The sequence below is a fragment of the Trachypithecus francoisi genome, unplaced genomic scaffold (assembly GCF_009764315.1).
Source record: "Trachypithecus francoisi isolate TF-2019V2 unplaced genomic scaffold, Tfra_2.0 Lachesis_group17, whole genome shotgun sequence".
NCBI lineage: Eukaryota > Metazoa > Chordata > Mammalia > Primates > Cercopithecidae > Trachypithecus > Trachypithecus francoisi.
This window is the reverse complement of record NW_022681462.1, coordinates 86,874,220-86,894,592: the sequence shown is the minus strand read 5'-3', so window position 1 is coordinate 86,894,592 and position 20,373 is coordinate 86,874,220. Positions and strand designations below refer to the sequence as shown.

General features: G+C 44.8%; 1 protein-coding gene and 1 pseudogene across 4 annotated transcripts in view; both read right to left on the bottom strand.

Moving 5' to 3' along the window:
• The window catches only part of UBXN2A (UBX domain protein 2A), an 83,027-nt gene that overhangs the window by 50,300 nt on the left and 12,354 nt on the right, over window positions 1-20,373 (bottom strand). The window contains exon 1 of one of the 4 annotated variants that reach the window (XM_033176403.1): window positions 17,541-18,056. The exons of 1 other annotated variant lie outside the window; for it this stretch is intronic. The gene's annotated coding sequence lies outside the window, so the exon portion shown is untranslated. Of the gene's footprint in view, window positions 1-17,333; window positions 17,472-17,540; window positions 18,057-20,373 lie in introns of those variants that run through there. 2 more of the 4 variants (XM_033176400.1, XM_033176402.1) reach the window with 2 other exon arrangements.
• Window positions 12,576-14,516, bottom strand: LOC117062645 (annotated as a pseudogene).

The following is a 20,373-nucleotide window of genomic DNA, read 5'->3' as shown; positions in this document are numbered from 1 at the left end:
AGACTAAGCCACAGCACTCCAGCCTGAGATGAACTCTTTAATAAACTCAACAGTAATGTGACATTACCATAAGCAAAATACATTCCAAATACAATAATACACTGTGTAACAACATTTTGGTTAATGACGGACTGCATATACAATGATGGTCCCGTAAGATTATAATAGTATATTTCTACTGTGCCTTTTCTATGTTGAGATACGTTTAGATATGCAAATATTATATCATACATACCATATGTTATGATACTTTACCATTATATCATAAGTGCCTATAGTATTTGGTACAGTAACATGCTGTACAGGTTTGTAGCCTAGGAGCAATATTACACCATACAGCCTATGTGTACAGTTGGCTGTACCATCGGGTTTGTGAAAATATGTTGTATGACATTCACACAATGACAAAACTGCCTAATGACACACTTTTCAATATGTACCCCCTCCATTAAGTGACACATGATTATATATACAGATTTAAAATGTTTAAATTCCTTATTGAAAGAGAGTGAGAGAAAAAGAAAAAGGAAAATTAAACTCTTGAGGGTGACATCAGCAAAATGGAAGAATAGGTAGGTCCAGGCACCTGTCCCCTCTACAGAAATATCGAAAGACAAGTAGAAACTCTTAGAACCAACTTTGTCAGAACTCTAGAAAATAGTCAAAGAAGGGTTACAGCAACCAAGGGAATGCTGAACCAAGAAAATGGCAACTTAAAAATGGTAGGCAAGTGGCCGGGCGCGATGGCTCACGCCTGTAATCTCAGCACTTTGGGAGGCAGAGGTGGGTGAATCACGAGGTTAGGAGATCGAGATCATCCTGGACAACAGGCTGAAACCCTGTCTCTACTAAAAATACAAAAATTAGCTGGGTGTGGCGGCATGTGCCTGTAATCCCAGCTACTTGGGAGGCTGAGGCAGGAGAATTGCTTGAACCCGGGAGGTGGAGGTTGCAGTGAGCTGAAATTGCGCCACTGTACTCCAGTCTGGCGACAAAGCTAGCCTCCGTCTCAAAAAAAAAAGTAGGCAAGCTGGGTGCAATGGCACACTCCTGTATCCCCAGCTACTTGGGAGGCTGAGAGGCAGGAGATCACTTGAGCCAGGGAATTTGAGGCTGCAGTGAGCCATGATCATGTCAGCATGCTCCAGCCTGAGCAACAGAGCAAGAATCTGTCTCTTAAAAAAAAAAAAAAAAAAAAAGGATATGCAAAAATGGGCAAAGGACTTGTGTGAATAGACATTTTTCCAAAGAAGAAATAAAAATGGCCAATAAGCACATGAAAAGATGCTCAAAATCAATAGTTCCTAGAAAATACAAATCAAAACTATAATGAGATACTACTTCACACCCATTAGGACAGCTATTAAAAAGAAAACAAAAAGCAGAAAACAAGTGTTGGCAAGGTTGTAAAGAAACTGAAACCCTGGTACACTGCTGGTGGGAATGTGAAATACCACAGTTCTAAGGAAAACAGTTTGGTGGCTACAGCAATATTCACAATAGCTAAAAGGTGGAAACAACCCAAGTATCCATCAACAGATGAATGGATAAACAAAATGAGGGGTATATAAGCAATGGAATATTATTCAGTCATAAAAGGAATGAAATTCTGATACATACTATAACATGGATGAATGCTGAAAACATGATGCTACATGAATAAAAAAGTCAGATACAAAAGGACAAATACTTTATGATTCCAAACATATAAAATATCTAGAATAGGTGATTGATAAAGACAGAAAGTAGGACAGAGGTTACTAGGGATTGAGATGAATGGGGAAGGACCAGTTACTTAATGGGTAGTCCCAGCTACTCGGGAGGCTGAGGCAGGAGAATCACTTGTACCCAGGAGGCGGAGGTTGCAGTGGGCTGAGACCATGCCATTGCACTCCAGCCTAGGCAACAAGAGTGAAACTCAGTCTTAAAACAAAAAGAAAAAAAAAAAAATTAGAGGCCGGGCGCGGTGGCTCAAGCCTGTAATCCCAGCACTTTGGGAGGCCGAGACGGGCGGATCACGAGGTCAGGAGATCGAGACCATCCTGGCTAACACGGTGAAACCCCGTCTCTACTAAAAAAAATACAAAAAGCTAGCCGGGCGAGGTGGCGGGCGTCTGTAGTCCCAGCTACTCGGGAGGCTGAGGCAGGAGAATGGCGTAAACCCGGAAGGCGGAGCGTGCAGTGAGCTGAGATGCGGCCACTGCACTCCAGCCCGGGCGACAGAGCGAGACTCCGTCTCAAAAAAAAAAAAAAAAAAAAAAAAAAAAAAAAAAAAAATTAGAATGTCTCCAATTTGCAACTTCTAATGCAATAATGAATCTAGGCAATGATATCAATGGCTGCTAAAATCACAAAGATAACCAGACAAAAAAACATGCCTCAGTGTAAAAGCTGGTACCACCATCTATTCTTGCCAAAAATGTGAATCTGAATCCATTCAAGTCCCTAGATCTAACTACCAGATTACAGGAAATACAGGGCACAAAGGGGCATAATCAGATGATATCGCAAGAATGCAATCAACAAAGTCCAGAATGTGGGAAATTCTTTAGGAAAAATGATCCATTTTCTTTAATACATGTATTACTAGGGAGAAAAAAGAGATGACGTAGATTCCTTAAATATTTCAGAAACATATCAATGTATTACAATGTATGGACCATATTTAGATTTTGATTTAAATAAATCAACTGTAAAAAAAGTTATAAAAGAATCAGTAACATCCGAATAGTGATGGGATATCTGATGTTATTTTGGAGAGATGATTAATTTTTAGGGTGTGGCGATGGGACTGGAGCTGTAAGTTTTAAGTCACTGCTTTCATACATACTGAAATACTGACTGATGAATACCGTAACTGGAACTTGCTTCAAACAATCAAGTGGATTGAGGAGTGGATGGAACATAATTAAAATCAAAAGGGCCATGACTTGATAATCATCAAGCTGGGTAATGAGTAGACATGAGAGTTGACTGTTCTCTCCATTTTTATACATACTTGAAAATTTTCATAATAAAAATTGGAATGAAAAACTCTACCCTAAAAATATATACACCTAGAGTGCTCTACCGCCATTTCATTCGTTTTTTTAAAAGGCAGTACTTTTGATCTATCATAAAATTACTCTTAATAATCTAAGAGTAGCAGTAATTTCAAAGATTTGAGTCCTTATGAAATATAACTTGCCTCTTACTCTCCAAACCAAAAATTTGAAGCTGTGAAAAGTAATGCGAATCCACATTTAAACTAATGACTATGAAAAGATGTATTATGACTACAATAAAGATTACTTTGTAAAAAAAAAAAAAGAAAGAGCTTCATATGACATTTGGTTGATTTATGGCTTAAAAAAAAATCAATGACTTTTTCACAGTTTTAAAATTAAATAAACAGGCTAGGCATGGTGGCTCACACCTGTAATCTCAGCACTTTGGGATGTCAAAGTGGGAGGACTGCTTGAGGCCAGGAGTGCCAAACCAGCCTGGGCAACACAGGCAGACCTCATCCCCGTAAAAAATACAAAAATTTGGCTGGGCGTGGTAGCTCACGCCTGTAATTCCAACACTTGGGGAGGCCAAGGCAGGTAGATCATGAGGTCAGGAATTCGAGACTAGCCTGGCCAACATGGTAAAACCCGTCTCTACTAAAGACACAAAAAATTAGCTATGCATGGTAGCACACGCCTGTAATCCCAGCTACTCAGCAGGCTGAGGCAGGAGAATTGCTTTAACCCGGGAGGCAGAGGTTGCGGTGAGCAGCTGACATTGCGCCATTGCACTCCAGCCTGGGCGACAGGGCAAGACTCTGTCTCAAACAAAACAAAACAAAACAAAACAAAACAAACAAAAACAACTTAGCCAGGCATGGTGGCATATGCTGTAGTCCCAGCTACTCCACAGGCTGAGATGGGATGATCGCTTGAACCCAGGAAGTTGAGGCTGCAGCGACCTGTGATCATTCCACTACATTCCAGCTTGGGCAACAGACGGAGACCCCGTCTTAAAAAACAAAACCCAGCAGCCCGGTATGATGGCTCACTCCTGTGATCTCAGCACTTTGGGAGGCCAAGGTAGATGGATCACCTGAGGTCAGGAGTTTGAGACCAGCCTGGACAACATGGTCAAACCCCATCTCTACTAAAAATACAAAAATTAGGCGGTGTGATGGCGAGTGCCTGTAGTCTCAGCTACTTGAGAGGCTGAGGCAGGAGAATTGCTTGAACCTAGGAGGCGGAGGTTGCAGTGAGCCGAGACCGTACCACTGCATTCCAGCCTGGGTGACAGAATGAGACTCTGTCTCAAAAAAAAAAAAAAAATTCCAGGAAATCATAACTCTATGCCCACTAACATTTTCTCATAAGATTTCTTCCTTCAAACCTAGTATTCCTAATATTAATTGCTTCACTTGAAAGATGTCTACATATTTCAAACATACACAAAGGAAAAGAGAAAAATATAAACACCCACCCTGACCATTCAGATTTAAGAAATGTTTACATTTTGATTCATTTGTTTCTTTTTTAAGAAATAAAGTCGTACAGTGGCTCATGCCTGTAATCCCAGCTCTCTGGGAGGCCCAGGCAGGAGGATTACTTCAGGCCAGGAGTTCCAGACCAGCTTGGTCAACATAGTGAGATCTTGTGTCAACAAAAAAAATTGAAAAATTAGCCAGGCATGATGGCATGTAACTGTAGTCCCAGCTACTTGGGAGGCTGAGGCAGGAGGATCGCTTGAGCCCAGGAGGTCGAGGCTGCAGTAAGCCACGATCACGCCACCGCGCTCCAGCCTGGGTGAGACCCTGTCTCAGAACAACAACAACAAAAAAGCAAGCATTATTAAGAGAGTTGAATATGGCCAGGCACGGTAGCTCACACCTGTACTACCAGCACTTTGGGAGGCTGAGGTGGACAGACCACCTTAGGTCAGGAATTCAAGACCAGCCTGACCAACATGGAGAAACCCCATCTCTACTAAAAATACAAAATTAGCCAGGCGTGGTGGCACATGCCTGTAATCCCAGCTACTCAGGAGGCTGAGGCAGAAGAATCGCTTGAACCTGGGAGGCATAGGTTGCGGTGAGCCAAGATTGCACCATTGCACTCCAGCCTGGGCAACAAGAGTGAAACCCTGTCTCAAAAAAAACAAAAAACAAAAAACAAACAACAAAAAAAACCCCATAGTTGAATATTATTTCATTTAAAAATATTAAATGGGCTGGGTGTAGTGGTAGAGGCTCATGCTTATAATGCCAGCACTTTGGGAGGCAGGTGGACCACTTGACCTTAGGAGTTGGAGACCAGCCTGGGCAACATGGAAAAACCCTGTCTCTACAAAAAAATACAAAATTAGCTGGGTATGATGGCACATGCCTGTAGTCCCAGCTACTTGGGGGTTGAGGTAGGAGAACTGCTTTAACTTGGGAGGTTGAGGCTACAGTGAGCCAAGACTGTGCCTCTGTACTCCAGCCTGGGTGATAAACTGAGACCATCACACACACAAAAAATTAAATGGCATGCTTTAAATATATGCATCTTAGGCTGGGCATGCTGGCTCACACCTCTAATCCCAACACTTTGGGAGGTTGAGGCTCACAGATCACCTGAGGTCAGGAGTTTGAGACCAGCCTGGCCAATATGGTGAAACCCCGTCTCTACTAAAAACACAAAAATTAGCTGAGCGTGGTGGCGGGTACCCGTAATCCCAGGTACTCCAGAGGCTGAGGCAGGAGAATCGCCTGGACCTGGGAGGCAGAGGTTCCCGTGAGCCAAGCTCGCACCACTGCACTTCAGCCTGGGTGACAAGAGCAAAATTCTGTTTCAAAACAAAAGAAAACAATATACACGTATATGTATCTTACTGTATATCAATTATAACTATGTAAAGTTGTTAAAAATAACTAAAGTGTATACTTATTCAGCACCTACTATATATCAGGCATGAATGATTCTAGGTGCTTGGGATACATATTGAACAAAATAGATAAAGATTCCAGCTCTTTCGGACATTACAATCTGGTGGGGCTGTTTGTTTTTGACTTGGCAGTTCTCCAACATTTTCAACTAATTCAAACTAATCTCTTACAGTTAATAATAATATACGCTTCAAAATAGCAAAAGGAATGGATTTTAAATGTTCTCACAACAAAGAAATGGTAAGTATTTGAGCTGAAGGACATGGTAATTAGCCTGATTTGACCATTCCATAATGTACATATGTACTGAAACATCACAATGTATCCCATAAATATATAAAATTATTGTCAATTAAAAAATAATGAATAGGCCGGGCGTGGTGGCTCATGCCTGTAATCCTAGCACTTTGGGAGGCCGAGGTGGGTGGATCACCTCAGGTCAGGAGTTCGAGACCAGCCTGGCCAACACGGTGAAACCTGTCTCTACTAAAAATACAAAAATTAGCCAGGCGTGGTGGTGCATGCCTGTAATCCCAGCTACTCGGGAGTCTGAGGCAGGAGAATCGCTTGAACCCAGGGGGTGGAGGTTGCAGTGAGCCAAGATTGTGCCACTTCACTCCAGCCTGGGCGTAAGAACGAAACTTCGTTTCAAAAAATAATAAAAAATAAAACAAAATAGGCCAGGCGCAGTGGCTCATGCCTGTAATGCCAGTACATTGGAACACCGAGGTGGGTGGATCACTTGAGGTCAGGAGTTCGAGACCAGCCCGGCCAACATGGTGAAACCCTGTCTCTACCAAAAATACAAAAAATTAGCCGGGCACGGTGGCAGGTGCCTGTCATCCCAGCTACCAGGAGGCTGAGGTGGGAGAATCACTGGAACCTAGGAGTCGGAGGTTGCAGTGAGCCAAGATCATGCCACTGCACTCCAGCCTGGGTGACAGAGTGAGATTCCGTCTCAAAAAATAAAATAAAATAAAATAAAATAATTCCATAATTTAGATCTGGTCTTTATTATCTCAAAAGTATAACATGTTCATTCTACTACTTTCACATTGTAATCATCCTCCTAGGCATTCAAATCCTAACTATCCTTTAAGTCCTAGCTCAAGATCCATTTCCACCATAAAGATGAAATATTAGACCCTTAGTAATAGTCTTCTCCTAAGCATTTAGATTTTTGGCATTTAAATCATATTGTCTGATACTGCTTATTATTGTTTCTTTTCACTCTTTTTACCAGATCTAACATCGCTGAGGATAAGTACCATGACTTACACATTTCCTGTATCCCTCACAGTGTGCAGCAAGTGCAAAGCAAACAGTAGCCATCCTTGGGGTGGGGGTGGGAGGATGATGATAAATTATTCCAGTGATGGATACATTAAAAAGCCCTGACTTTACTACTATACAATATATCCATGTAACAAAATTATACTTGTACCCCACACGTTTATACAAATATATATATATATATATATTTTTTGAGATAGAGTCTTGCTCTGTCGCCCAGGCTAGAGTGCAGTGGCGAGATCTCGGCTCACTGCAACCTCCGCCTCCTAGGTTCAAATGATTCTTCTGCCTCAGCCTCTTGAGTACCTGGGATTACCAGCATGTGCCACCACACCTGGCTAATTTTTGTATTTTTAGTAGAGACGGGGTTTTGCCACGTTGGCTGGGCTAGTCTTGAACTCCTGACCTCAGGTGATCCGCCTGCCTTGGCCTCCCAAAGTGCTAGAATTACAGGCATGGGCAACCGTGCCCAGCTACAAATACATTTATTTTTATTACTATTTATTTATTTATTTTTGAGACGAAGTCTCGCTCTGTTGCCCAGGCTGGAGTGTAACCTCTACCTCCTGGGTTCAAGTGATTCTGCTGCCTCAGCCTCCTGAGTAGCTGGGACTACAGGCGCGTACCACCATGCCCGGCTAATATTTTGTATTTTTAGTAGAGACAGGGTTTCACTGTGTTAGCCAGGATGGTCTCGATCTCCTGACCTCATGATCTGCCCACTTTGGCCTCCCACAGTGCTGGGATTACAGGCATGAGCCAGCATGCCTGGCAAATAAATTTTTTTAAAAAGCTACAAGAGGGTTGGGCGTGGTGGCTCATGCCTGTAATCCCAGCACTTTGGGAGGCCGAGGCGGGCAGACCATGAGGTCAGGAGATCGAGACCATCCTGGCCAACATGGTGAAACCCTGTCTCTACAAAAAAAATTAGCCAGGCGTGGTGGCACATGTCTGTAGTCCTGGCTACTCAGGAGGCTGAGGCAGGAGAATCACTTGAACCTGGGAGGCAGAGGTTGCAGGAGGGGAGATAGCGCCAATGTGCTCTAGCCTGGGTGAGAGAGAGAGATTCTGTCTGAAAAAAAAAAAAAAAAGCTACAAGAGTAGTCTTCCTTAAAGGATTTCACGAAGTTTCCAATAATAGGTTACTGTTGTCTAGGAAATTACAAATACTTTTTTCCATCATTTTACAGTTACAAGCTACTGACAAATTGCTTTTACTTGTTTTATGACAGCAAAAGAGAATGAAGATAGAATAGACCTTGAATTCAAACTGAGTTTTACTGGAATAATGGCTACATCACTTTTGAGCTAGGTAACCTTACATACATCATTTAGCTTCTCTGAGTCCCAGCTGCCTAACTTACAGCATGGACATAATTATCCCCCTCAGGTTGTCCTGAGGACTAAAGAAGATACTAAGAACACAATAGTGTTATGCTCCTTTCTCTTTCCTCATCCCCCATCATAATTTGTTATAAAGATTGGTAAGAAACATCCTCAAGCTCACGCCTGTAATCCCAGCACTTTGGGAGGCCGAGGTGGGCGGATCGCCTAAGGTCAGGAGTTCAAGACCAGCCTGGCCAACACGGTGAAACCCCATCTCTACTAAAAATGCAAAAACAAGTGAGGCATGGTGTCAGGCGCCTGTAATCCCAGCTACTGGGGAGGCTGAGGCAGGAGAATCACTTGAACTGGGAGGTAGAGGTTGCAGTGAGCTGAGATCGTGCCACTGTACCACTCTAGCCTGGGCAACAAGAGCGAAACAGTGCCTAAAAAAAAAAAAAAGAAACATCTTCAGACTTAATCTAAAAAGTCCTGATTTTGACATGATTGTGAAATTTTACTTTTGATTTCATGAATTAAACTTTTTAAAAGCCTGGTACAGTGGCTCATGCTTGTAATCCCAGCACTTCGGGAGGCCGAGGCAGGCGGATCACCAGAGGCCAGGAGTTCTACACTACCCTGGCCAACATGGTCAAACCCTGTCTCTACTAAAAATACACAAATTAGCCGGGCATGGTGGTGGGTGCCTGTAATCTTGGCTACTTGGGAGGCTGAGGCAGGAGAATCACTTGAACCTGGGAGGAGGAGGTTGCAGTGAGCTGAGCCTGTGCCACTGCACTCAAGCCTGGGCAACAAGAGCAAAATTTCATCTCAAAAAAAAAAACCCTTAAAAAATTTTTTTAAATATACTTATTGAACCACCCATCAATGTGTGCAAGGCATTGACTTAAAACTAATGATAAAAGTGTCAGTATCAGTATGACAGACACAGTTTCTATTAGCACAGTTTTATGGACTTATAAGGAAAAAATATACTGAATTACTAAATGTAAACATGGCATAGAATTATGAAGTAAAAATTAATTTTAACATGGAGACACCAAAGTCACCATTACTACAGGCATTTTCTACAATAAATTTAGTAATATGCAAATGAACCAGGTAAAATTTATTTGTATCAATTGAGTGAGCTGCCACAAATGTATCACAGTCATATGACATGAATGAACCTAAGTCACCTACTATACTGCAGAGAATAAAAAGAGCCATCTGACAAATACCCAAGTTATCAGCATAAAGTTGGCACAAGAACGAACAGATGAAAAGAACTGCCTTCGTTTTTCTTCAGTCTACTTCCAACTATCACCATCATCTTACATTGATATAGTATATCAGTTTACCAAACATCTTCTCAAATATTATCCCAAAAAGTACAGTGATGAAATCAGTCAGAAGACAGAGAAAATTGAGTTTTATGGAACATGTCCACTAACAGGAAAATCTAGTCAAAATAGATTTGGACTACTAAGGATGTGGTATTTAAAAATGCTTACATTAGGCCAGGCACAGTGGCGCGCGCCTGTAACCTCAGCACTTGAGGAGGTTCAGATGGTGGGAATCACTTGATGCTAGGAGTTCAAGATCAGCCTACAACACAGCAAGACCCTGTCTCTACTACCAATAAAAACATTAGCCGGGCATCATGGCACACGGCTGTAGTCCCGGCTACTCAAGATGCTGAGGCAGGAGAGTTGCCTGAGTCCAGGAGTTTAAGGCTGCAGTGAACTATACCTGTGCCACTGAATTTCAGCCTGGGTAAGAGTGAGACCCTGCCCCAAAAAAAAAAAAAAAAAAAAAAAAAAAAAATCAATAAATTGGGAGTTTGAGACTATTCTGGCTCGGGAGACTGATTTCTTTTTAAAATCAATAAACAAAAATTTTAAATAAGTATATAAGAATCTAAATACAAAAACTGCATATTAAGAACTAAATAGGGCTGGGTGCGGTGGCTCCTGCCTGAATCCCAGCACTTTGGGAGGCTGAGGCAGGTGGATCACTTGAGGTCAGGAGTTCAACACCAGCCTGGCCAATACGGAGAAACTCTATCTCTACTAAAAATACAAAAATTGGCCGGGCACGGTGGCTCATGCCTGTAATCCCAGCTCTTTGGGAGGCTAAGGCAGGTGGATCACAAGGTCAGGAGATGGAGACCATCCTGGCCAACATGGTGAAACCCCGTTTCTACTAAAATACAAAAAAAAATCAGCCAGGTGTGGTGGCGCGCACCTGTCGTCCCAGCTACTCAGGAGGCTGAGGCAGGGGAATCACTTGAACCCGGGAGGCGGATGTTGCAGTGAGCCGAGATCGTGCCACTGCACTCCAGCCTGGCGACAGAGTGAGACTATGTCTAAAAAAAATAATAATAATAAATTAAAAAATTAGCCAGGCATGATGGCGCGCACCTGTAGTCCCAGCTACTCGGGAGGCTGAGGCAGGAGAATCGCTTGAACCCAGAAGCGAAGGTTGCAGTGAGCTGAGATTGCACCACTGCACTCTAGCCTGGGTGTCGAAGTGAAACTCTGTCTTAAAAAAAAAAAAAAAAAAAAGAATTAAATGTGGGCCGGGCGCGGTGGCTCAAGCCTGTAATCCCAGCACTTTGGGAGGCCGAGACGGGCGGATCACGAGGTCAGGAGATCGAGACCATCCTGGCTAACACGGTGAAACCCCGTCTCTACTAAAAATACAAAAAAAAACTAGCTGGGCGAGGTGGCGGGCGCCTGTAGTCCCAGCTACTCGGGAGGCTGAGGCAGGAGAATGGCGTAAACCCGGAGGCGGAGCTTGCAGTGAGCTGAGATCCGGCCACTGCACTCCAGTCCGGGAGACAGAGCGAGACTCCGCCTCAAAAAAAAAAAAAAAAAAAAAAAAAAAAAAAAAAAAAAAAAAAAAAGAATTAATGTGGCTGGACACAGTGGCTCATGCCTGTAATCCCAGCACTTTGGGAGCACCAGGGAGTGAATCACTTGAGGTCAGGAGTTTGAGACCAGGCTGGCCAACCTGGCAAAACCCTGTGTCTACTAAAAATACAAAAACTAGCCGGGCGTGGGAACACACACCTGTAATCCCCAGCTACTCGGGAGGCTGAGGCACGAAAATTGCTTGAACCTGAGAGGCAGAGGTTGCAGTGAGCTGAGATCATGTCACTGCACTCCAGCCCAGCCTGGGTGACAGAGTGAGACTCTGTCTCAAAAAAAAAAAAAAAAAATTAAATGGATAATTAAAAATTAAAAATTGCATATTACAATTTTATTTTTTTAAACATATATTTAATGGTCAAAAGGAATCTGAGGAGGAAAAAATGTAAAAACAAACAAAAAACTGGCCACTTTTTTTTAGATTATGGATTTGTATCAAGGTATTATACAACCAGACATGCTATCTTTATACAGAAGCTTAAGTTTCTTTTTAAGGGTAAGGCCATTCCAGCTATTAAATATGAGGGAAAAGAAACCAACGGATCACATTTCCATGTTGGGTTCTTTTTACTTAGATCTTCTATGGAATGTGATTAGACCCCCAAGCCTCCAAGAGCAACTAACTATGATAGCATCAGAACCAAATACTTAAAAGACAATTCATTTGTATATTTTGTGAACTCTGGTTTACAACACACTAAGTGATAGAAAATGAAATCTTTTGGAAAGTTTCAGCTTATTTTAGCTGTAATCATAGTAATGAAACAAATATATTTTTGTCCTTTCCTAGAAATTTTTAATGGGATAGTTATATACTCCAAGGACCAAAGTGGTAGTGACAACAGTAATTTAAATGAGAAAATCCTATGGGAAAGGTGACACTTAGGCAGAGACTGGCAAGGTTACTTACTGAGTCACTCCAGGGCTGACCAAGACATTCTCATTCCAGGACATTCTCATTCCAGGGCTCCATACTGAAATGTTATGTTATGTCACAAAGGCCCCCCACCCCGTTTTTTTAAATAAGTATTTTAATTCAATTTCAGAAAAAAATGGTACATGACTTGGATGAGAAAGCATAAAATTAAGAGGCTTTTCTGGAAACGCAAGAAAAAGAAATAACCTTTAATATATTCAATAATTTTCTGGATCTTTCTCTTGTGTCAAAAGCTACATATTTTCTCCTCAAAGCAGCTGCTCCAAGAACTAACTAGTCCTCTTTATCTCTCTCTAGCTGGGATAGACTAATTCTGCTCCACTCCCACCTCTCTTCTCTCAGTAACACTGTGTAGGTGTTAATGGCCTGGCTCTCACCAATGAACAGAATTATCCTTTAAGCCAGCAACTCACAGGCAGTGCCACCCAAAGCCTCACCCCCAGTCCCCAGGGCAGAAGCCACAGAGCTGGCATTGTTTCCAATATCCCAGGAAGAAGGAGCCAAAAGCTGACCTTCAGCACAAATCAAAGCCCAATATGGAGAGAGAATAACTGCTTCTAGGCCCAGATTAGGCAAGCTGTGGGCAAGAAAAGGGGAGATTTGCAGCCACCCCATCTTTAGAAACAAGGGGAAAACTAGACCCTTTTCCACTATTATGGTATAGAAGGTACTCTACTGTTCCAAGGAGATCTGAAAGCACAAAAGGATCTAAACAAATAAAAGAGAACTTTTCCCAGGCTGGAGACAAGAGTGACAAACAGAAAGACGGGTGAATATAATAATGTGTAGGAAGATGATGCTGGAAACCTCAGCTCTTTACACAGCTGCCAGCCCTACAAATAACACAGTAAGAAACAGGACAACCACTCCAGACTGGTATAGCTGGGGAATCTTCAGGCCTTTTCCTAGGTCCCACATCAAGTGTTGGATTCCATTCCAGGTATGATACATGAGAGGGAAGACGAGTGTAAATTTAGTTGTGTCGATCAGTACTGGCCCCAGACACAGGGACCAATGAGTTCCAAATAAGACTCAAAGTTCCCAGGGAGTAACAAGGTCGACATGCCAAAAAAAGAGACGCCTGCACTCAAAGCAATATCAGTGCCATGGTGGCAGATGGACATTGCCGTGGGAAGAGACCAACTGTAGATAGTGACGTGGGGAGATACGGGATGGCTTGAACCTGCGTTCTCTTTTTTTTTTTTTTTTTTTTGAGATGGAGTCTCGCTCAGTCGCCCAGGCTGGAGTGCAGTGGCTGGATCTCAGCTCACTGCAAGCTCTGCCTCCCGGTTTACGCCATTCTCCTGCCTCAGCCTCCCGAGTAGCTGGACTACAGGTGCCCGCCACCTCGCCTGGCTAGTTTTTTGTATTTTTAGTAGAGACGGGGTTTCACCATGTTAGCCAGGATGGTCTCGATCTCCTGACCTCGTGATCCACCCGTCTCGGCCTCCCAAAGTGCTGGGATTACAGGCTTGAGCCACCGGGCCCGGCCAGAACCTGCGTTCTTTTTTTTTTTTTTTTTTTTTTGAGGCGGAGTCTCGCTCTGTCGCCCAGGCTGGAGTGCAGTGGCCGGATCTCAGCTCACTGCAAGCTCCACCTCCCGGGTTTACGCCATTCTCCTGCCTCAGCCTCCCGAGTAGCTGGGACTACAGGCGCCCGCCACCTCGCCCAGCTAGTTTTTTTTTTGTATTTTTAGTAGAGACGGGGTTTCACCGTGTTAGCCAGGATGGTCTCGATCTCCTGACCTCGCGATCCGCCCGTCTCGGCCTCCCAAAGTGCTGGGATTACAGGCTTGAGCCACCGCGCCCGGCCTAGAACCTGCGTTCTTATTCCAGAACCACTCCATCTCTTCTTTGGCCGTGGTTCCCAAAGGAACAGCATTTCTGATACAGAGCTGAGGGCTAAAGCAGGCTCAGAGGCAATTATGACCCCAACATGTCTCAGCAAGAGTACAGCCATCTTGGGTTCCGGTCTGGATGGAAGTGCAAAGCCCATTTTAAATACAGTCTCCCTTAGCTGGGCGTGGTGGTTTACGCCTGTAATCCCAGCACTTTGGGAGGCCAAGGCAGGCAGTCACCTGAGGTCGGGAGTTTGAGACCAGCCTGACCAACATGGTGAAACCCTGTCTCTCTCTATTAAAAATACAAAATTAGATGGGCGTGGTGGTGCATACCTGTAATCCCAAATACTTGCGAGGCTGAAGCAGGAGAATTGCTTGAACCCGGGAGGCAGAAGTTGCCATGAGCCAATATTGAGTCATTGCACTCCAATATGGGTGGCAAGAACAAAACTCCATCTCATATAAATAAATAAATACGACTACTTTTGAAAACCTTCCATGATTTCTCCAATAGGTGTGAATATAAAATTATTAACATGAGAAGAGATCAGTTAGGTACTCTTAAATTTGCAATGCCTTCATTGCCACAACTCTAGTCCCAATCACCATCAACTCTAGGTGGTCTCCTCATTTCCATTCTTTTCCCCATCCAATCCAGTTTCTACACAGTAGTCAGGACGACTCTTTGAAATAAAAAGTTGGCCAGGTCCTGTGGCTCACACCTGTAATTCCAGCACTTTGGGAGGCCAAGGTGGGCAGATCACTTGAGGTCAGGAGTTCGAGACCAGCCTGACCAACAGAGTGAAACTCCGTCTCTACCAAAAATACAAAAAATTAGCCAGGCATGGTGATGCATGCCTGTAATCCCAGCTACTCAGGAGGCTGAAGCAGGAGAATCGCCTGAACCCGGGAGGCAGGGTTGCAGTGAGCAGAGATTGCACCACTGCACTCCTGCCTGAGTGACAGTGCGAGACTCTGTCTCAAAAAAAAAAAAAAGAAAAGAAAAGAAAAAGTTGTTTGTAGGACTTATCCTGCTGTAATTTTTTTTTTTCTGAGTTAAACCTTTAAATGACTTCCTATTACTGTTAGAATAACGTCCAAGTCATTTGGGTAATATTACAGGAAAGTTCATTGTACTGTTTTCTCCCTACATTTGAGTGGTTTGAAAATTTTTCTATAAAAGCTAAAAAAAAAGAAAAAGAAACAGAAAAAGCTGGTCCCAAATCCTTAACATTGCTTAAAAGGCCCTGTATCAGCTGGGCGTGGTGGCTCACGTCTGTAATTCTAGCACTCCGGGAGGCTGAGGAGGGTGGATCACCAGAGGTCAGGATTTCGAGACCAGTCTGGCAAACATGGTGAAACCCCGTCTCTACTAAAAATACAAAAATTAGCCAGGCATGGTGGCGCTATAGTTCCAGCTACTCGGGAGGCTGAGGCAGGAGAATCGCTTGAACCCAGGAGAGGTTGCAGTGAGCAGAGATCGTGCCACTGCACTCCAGCCTGGGCGACAGAGTGAGATTCTGTATCGAAAAAAAAAAGCCCTGCATCATCTCTCTGGCCCTAACCTACTTTATCACAGCACCCTTTTGCTTCCCACACACCAACTGCTGAAGTTCCTGAAATGACCATCTTCCCTAGCCTCCATGCCATCTATTTCCTTTGCCTTTCTTCTCTCCTTTGGGAGTCATCTTCCCCTAATTCCTAGTTATCCCTAATATCTGAGCTCAAAGATTACTTTCCTAGGAAAACCTTCCCAGCTGGGATAAGTCCCCCTGTTACCTTCTCTCACAAACAACTTACATTCTTTGTTTTAGCCTCTGTCTTGGCTTATTGGCATTTATTTGTGTGACTATTTATTTTATTTTATTTTATTTTTTGAGATGGAGTCCCGCTCTGTCACCCAGGCTGGAGTGCAGTGGCACCATCTAGGCTCATTGCAACCTCCGCCTCTCGGGTTCAAGCGATTCTCCTGCCTTAGTTTTTTCTGAGTAGCTGGGATTACAGGTGCCCCCCACCACACCCAGCTAATTTTTGTATTTTTAGTAGAGAGAGATGGGGTTTTACCATGTTGGCCAGGCTGCTCTAGAACTCCTAACCTCAGGTGATCCGCCCACCTCAGCCTTTCAAAGTGCTGGGATTACAGGCGTGAGCCATCGTTCAGGGCCCTGATTATTTTCTTAATATCTGTTTTGCCCAATGACACTGTATAGTCTAAAGGCAGAGTCTGTAACTGTCACTATCAAATCCGTAGCACTCAGTACACAGTAGGTACTAAATTTTTTTGAATGAAAAAATATTAAATCAAGTCTATGCTAATTATTATTATACATTATTAAATTAAAATGCAAGTAAAGCACCCTCCACAGTGCCCAGCTGAAAACAACTGCTCAATAAGTGTGAGCTTTCTTTAATACCGGGCTGCAGTCAGCCTCATATCATTAGTGTGCTTAACCACTCCCTCTTTCCGCACACATTTTTTACACATTTTTGGACTCCGCCAGTGCCTAGCACTAATGTTAGTATTATACAAAGATACTCTGAATTCACTGAATTTAACTGCCTTTTAAATAAATCCGACTTCCAGCATATTTAGACAGAAGACACAATATGAATTTTTAAAGAGTTTGCCCCCTAAAAACAAACTACAACCGGGCAGACTTCATACTACCACATTCTTTTCTGCATTCGTATCAAAACAAATCCGCAGTTTCCTATCTTTACTTATCTCAAATTACGTACATAGGAACCAACGCTGGACTCCACACGAACATTCATCATTGCTGACAAGTAATAAACTTTTATTACTGGCGGCGAAAAGGGAAAAAAAAAAGGCACAAAGAAGAAAATAAGGAAATGTGAAATAAACGAACACCAGGCCTTCAAAACATCAGAGAAAGCGAGTTGTGGGAGACGGGTGAAGTCACTAATAGGCATACTTTGTATCACTGGACCGCGATGGTGCAGCGTTCGCCTTTGAAAATAGAAACATTGTGTAGCGCGTAACTCCAAGTTTCGGAACGCCCTGAGAGAGAACCGGGAGCTGTGCCTTCAGCTAGCTCGCGAGTCAAGCCGCAGGGGCTCGGGGTCGCTGCTCACCTGGACTGGGCAGGAGCCTGGCCCGGGCTCCGCCGCCCGCGCCACTTCCCGAGTCGCAAACGCGCGGCCCTCCGGAGCGAGACTCCCCCGACACCGACGATCCGCGGCGACCCGGCCACAGGCCGCGACCCCTCGGCCCCACTCGGCAGGCGGCCGCCCCGCCCCACCCTCACCCCGCCGGACGCGGTGCGGCCCCGAGACGCTCACCTCCGGGCACGGCCTCCTGGCCTCGGCCTCACTCAGCTTAGGCACCGCGGGCACCACTTGGCCGCGGGCTCCGCTTGGCTGGAGCCCTTCAGATCCGGAGCGCCGCCGCCCCAGACCGCCTCAGGTTCCGCGGCCGCGCCGCTGAGATCCCGCCAGCCTCTCTCGGTCTTCTCCAGGCGCCCAAGCGCGCGCCGACGCCGGCTCCGCGCAGACCCGAGGAGCGCGCGCGGGCGCGGGGGCGCGCCGAGGGGCGGGGCTTGTGGCGGCCGGGCGCTTCAGGTCCCGGCGGGAACTGCGGTAATGGCGGCCTCCCCTTCCCGCCACGGTCCTGGCCGCTGGCTGCCTCCCTGGACTGGGGAGAAGCAGGCAGCTCGGTGTGTGCTCACCAGAGAACCCAGCTTGTGCTTACCCAGGTACCTCCTCAGCCTCTGAAGCCGTGGAGAGACGTCCCTGCAGTCTGACAATGTTGAACTTGACCTGAGCCCTGTGGCCCTGAACAGCGATGTTGAAGAAACCCTCACCCACCTTTGTGTTCTTTTCTTTCTTTCTTTCTTTTTTTTTTGAGACGAAGTCTCGCTCTTATCCCCCAGGTTGGAGTGCAACGGCGCGATCTTGGCTCACCGCAACCTCCGCCTCCCGGGTTCAAGCGATTGTCCTGCCTCAGCCTCCTGAGTAGATGGGATTACAGGCGCCCGCCAGCACGCCCGGCTAATTTTTGTATTTTTAGTAGAGACGGAGTTTCACCATGTTGGCCAGGCTGGTCTCGAACTCCTGACCTCAGGTGATCCGCACACCTCGGCCTCCCAAAGTGCTGGGATTACAGGCATGAGCCACCGCGCCCGGCCCCTTTGTGTTCCTCGCAAACGCCCTTCCACATGTGACTTAGTCACGACTCAAGGATGCCCCCGTGGTTAGCTGTGACAAGGTCAGGCCCAGACCCTCTAAATTCCAGTTCTTCGCCTCACAAATGGTTAGCTGACCTGTCTGTACTCACAATGTGGACAAATCCCGGCTGCCTTGACTTGACAGGACTTGAGTGAAGCAGCTCTCCCCGGGCCTCTCTACACGGTGACCGAGCCTCAGCCGCAGCCAGCGCGCAGCCCTCCTCATCCGAAAATGGACGGACCCCAGGGAAAACATTATCTGTGTAGTCTCATCGCTGCCACCTCCATTCTTCTCCCCACTTCCCCACACCCGGGTCTTTCTAGCCCTGTTCACTCATCTCTGTAAAAAGAAAGCCCTTTTCTGCCTGACTCAGGAGATCGCTGCAGATCTCACGGTTGGAGAGTTCTCCCGGTTGCGGTAGCCTCCCACAACCCCCACTCTCAGTTGCAATAGTTTCTTTCCCTTTTCTTGGATATCTTCCACTGAACTCTCTCCTTACGTATATCCAGATTTGTTTTTTATTTTATAGTCCAGCATTCTCCCTATTGCAACAGTCCTTCTTCCTATTGCAATAGTTCTCCGCCCTTATTGCAATAGTCCTTTTCCCTCCTGTTGCAATAATCCTTTCTGAATAAAGTCTCGGTTTGCCTAAATCGGGATTTATTTGTAAGTCTTTAGCGCTGGGACTCGGATTGAGATTGATCCTCACCTACAGACTCATGCCGTTTCCCCCACCACCACCTCCTTCATCTTCTGTTCAGCAATTTTGGGAGCCCGTGGTGAGTTCAAATCTCACTGCTCCTGAGACCGAGTCTGTTGAAGCATAATAAGGAGTTAAATTGATCCCTTTGGGCAAAGAGACTTTTCTTTGACCCTTCTGCGAGAGCTCTTCCGATTTTTTGGTCCCAGCACCATTTAATGAAGACAGGATTCTTCCCTTGTCAAAAATCAATTGACCTTGGATGTATACATTTATTTCTGTACTCTCAATTCGATTCCATTGATTATATATCTTATCTTTATGCTAGTACCATACTATTTTGATTACTGTAGCTTTGTAGTGGGTTTTGAAATCAGGAGCTACGAATCTTCCAACTTGCTCTTCTTTTTCAAGATTGTTTTGTCCCTTGCAATTCCATATTAATTTTAGCTCAGCTTTTCCACTGCTGTTAAAAAAAAAAAAAAAAGGGAGGGGGGCCACTGGGATTTTGACAGGGATTGCTTTGAAATGGAGGAGTATTGATATCTTCATTTTTTTTTTTTTTGAGATGGAGTTTCGCTCTTGTTGCCCAGGCTGGAGTGCAATGGCACTATCTCAGCTCACCGCAACCTCCGCCTCCCAGGTTCTAGCAATTCTCCTGCCTCAGCCTCCAGAGTAGCTGGGATTATAGGCATGCACCACCATGCCCAGCTAATTTTTGTATTTTTAATAGAGACAGGGTTTCACCATGTTGGTCAGGCTGGTCTTAAACTCCCAATCTTATATGATCTGCCTGCCTCGACCTCCCAAAGTGCTGGGATTACAGGTGTGAGCCACCACACCCGGCCGGAGTATTGATATCTTAACAATATTAAATCTTCTACCTGGTGCGATGACTCACGCCTGTAATCTCAGCACTTTGGGAGGCTGAGGCGAACGGATCATGAGATCAGGAATTCGAGACCAGCCTGACCAACATGGTGAAACCCTATCTCTACTGAAAATACAAAAAAATTAGCTGGGCATGGTGGTGCGTGCCTGTAATCCCAGTTACTCAGGAGGCTGAGGCAGGAGAATCACTTGAACTTGGGAGGCAGATGTTGCAGTGAGCCAAGATAGCACCATTGCACTCCAGCCTGGGCCGCAAAGCGAGACCCCAACTCCAAAAATATATAATATATTATATATATTATATATATATAAATAAAGTCTTCAAATCCTTAAGCATGAATATTTTTCCATTTACAG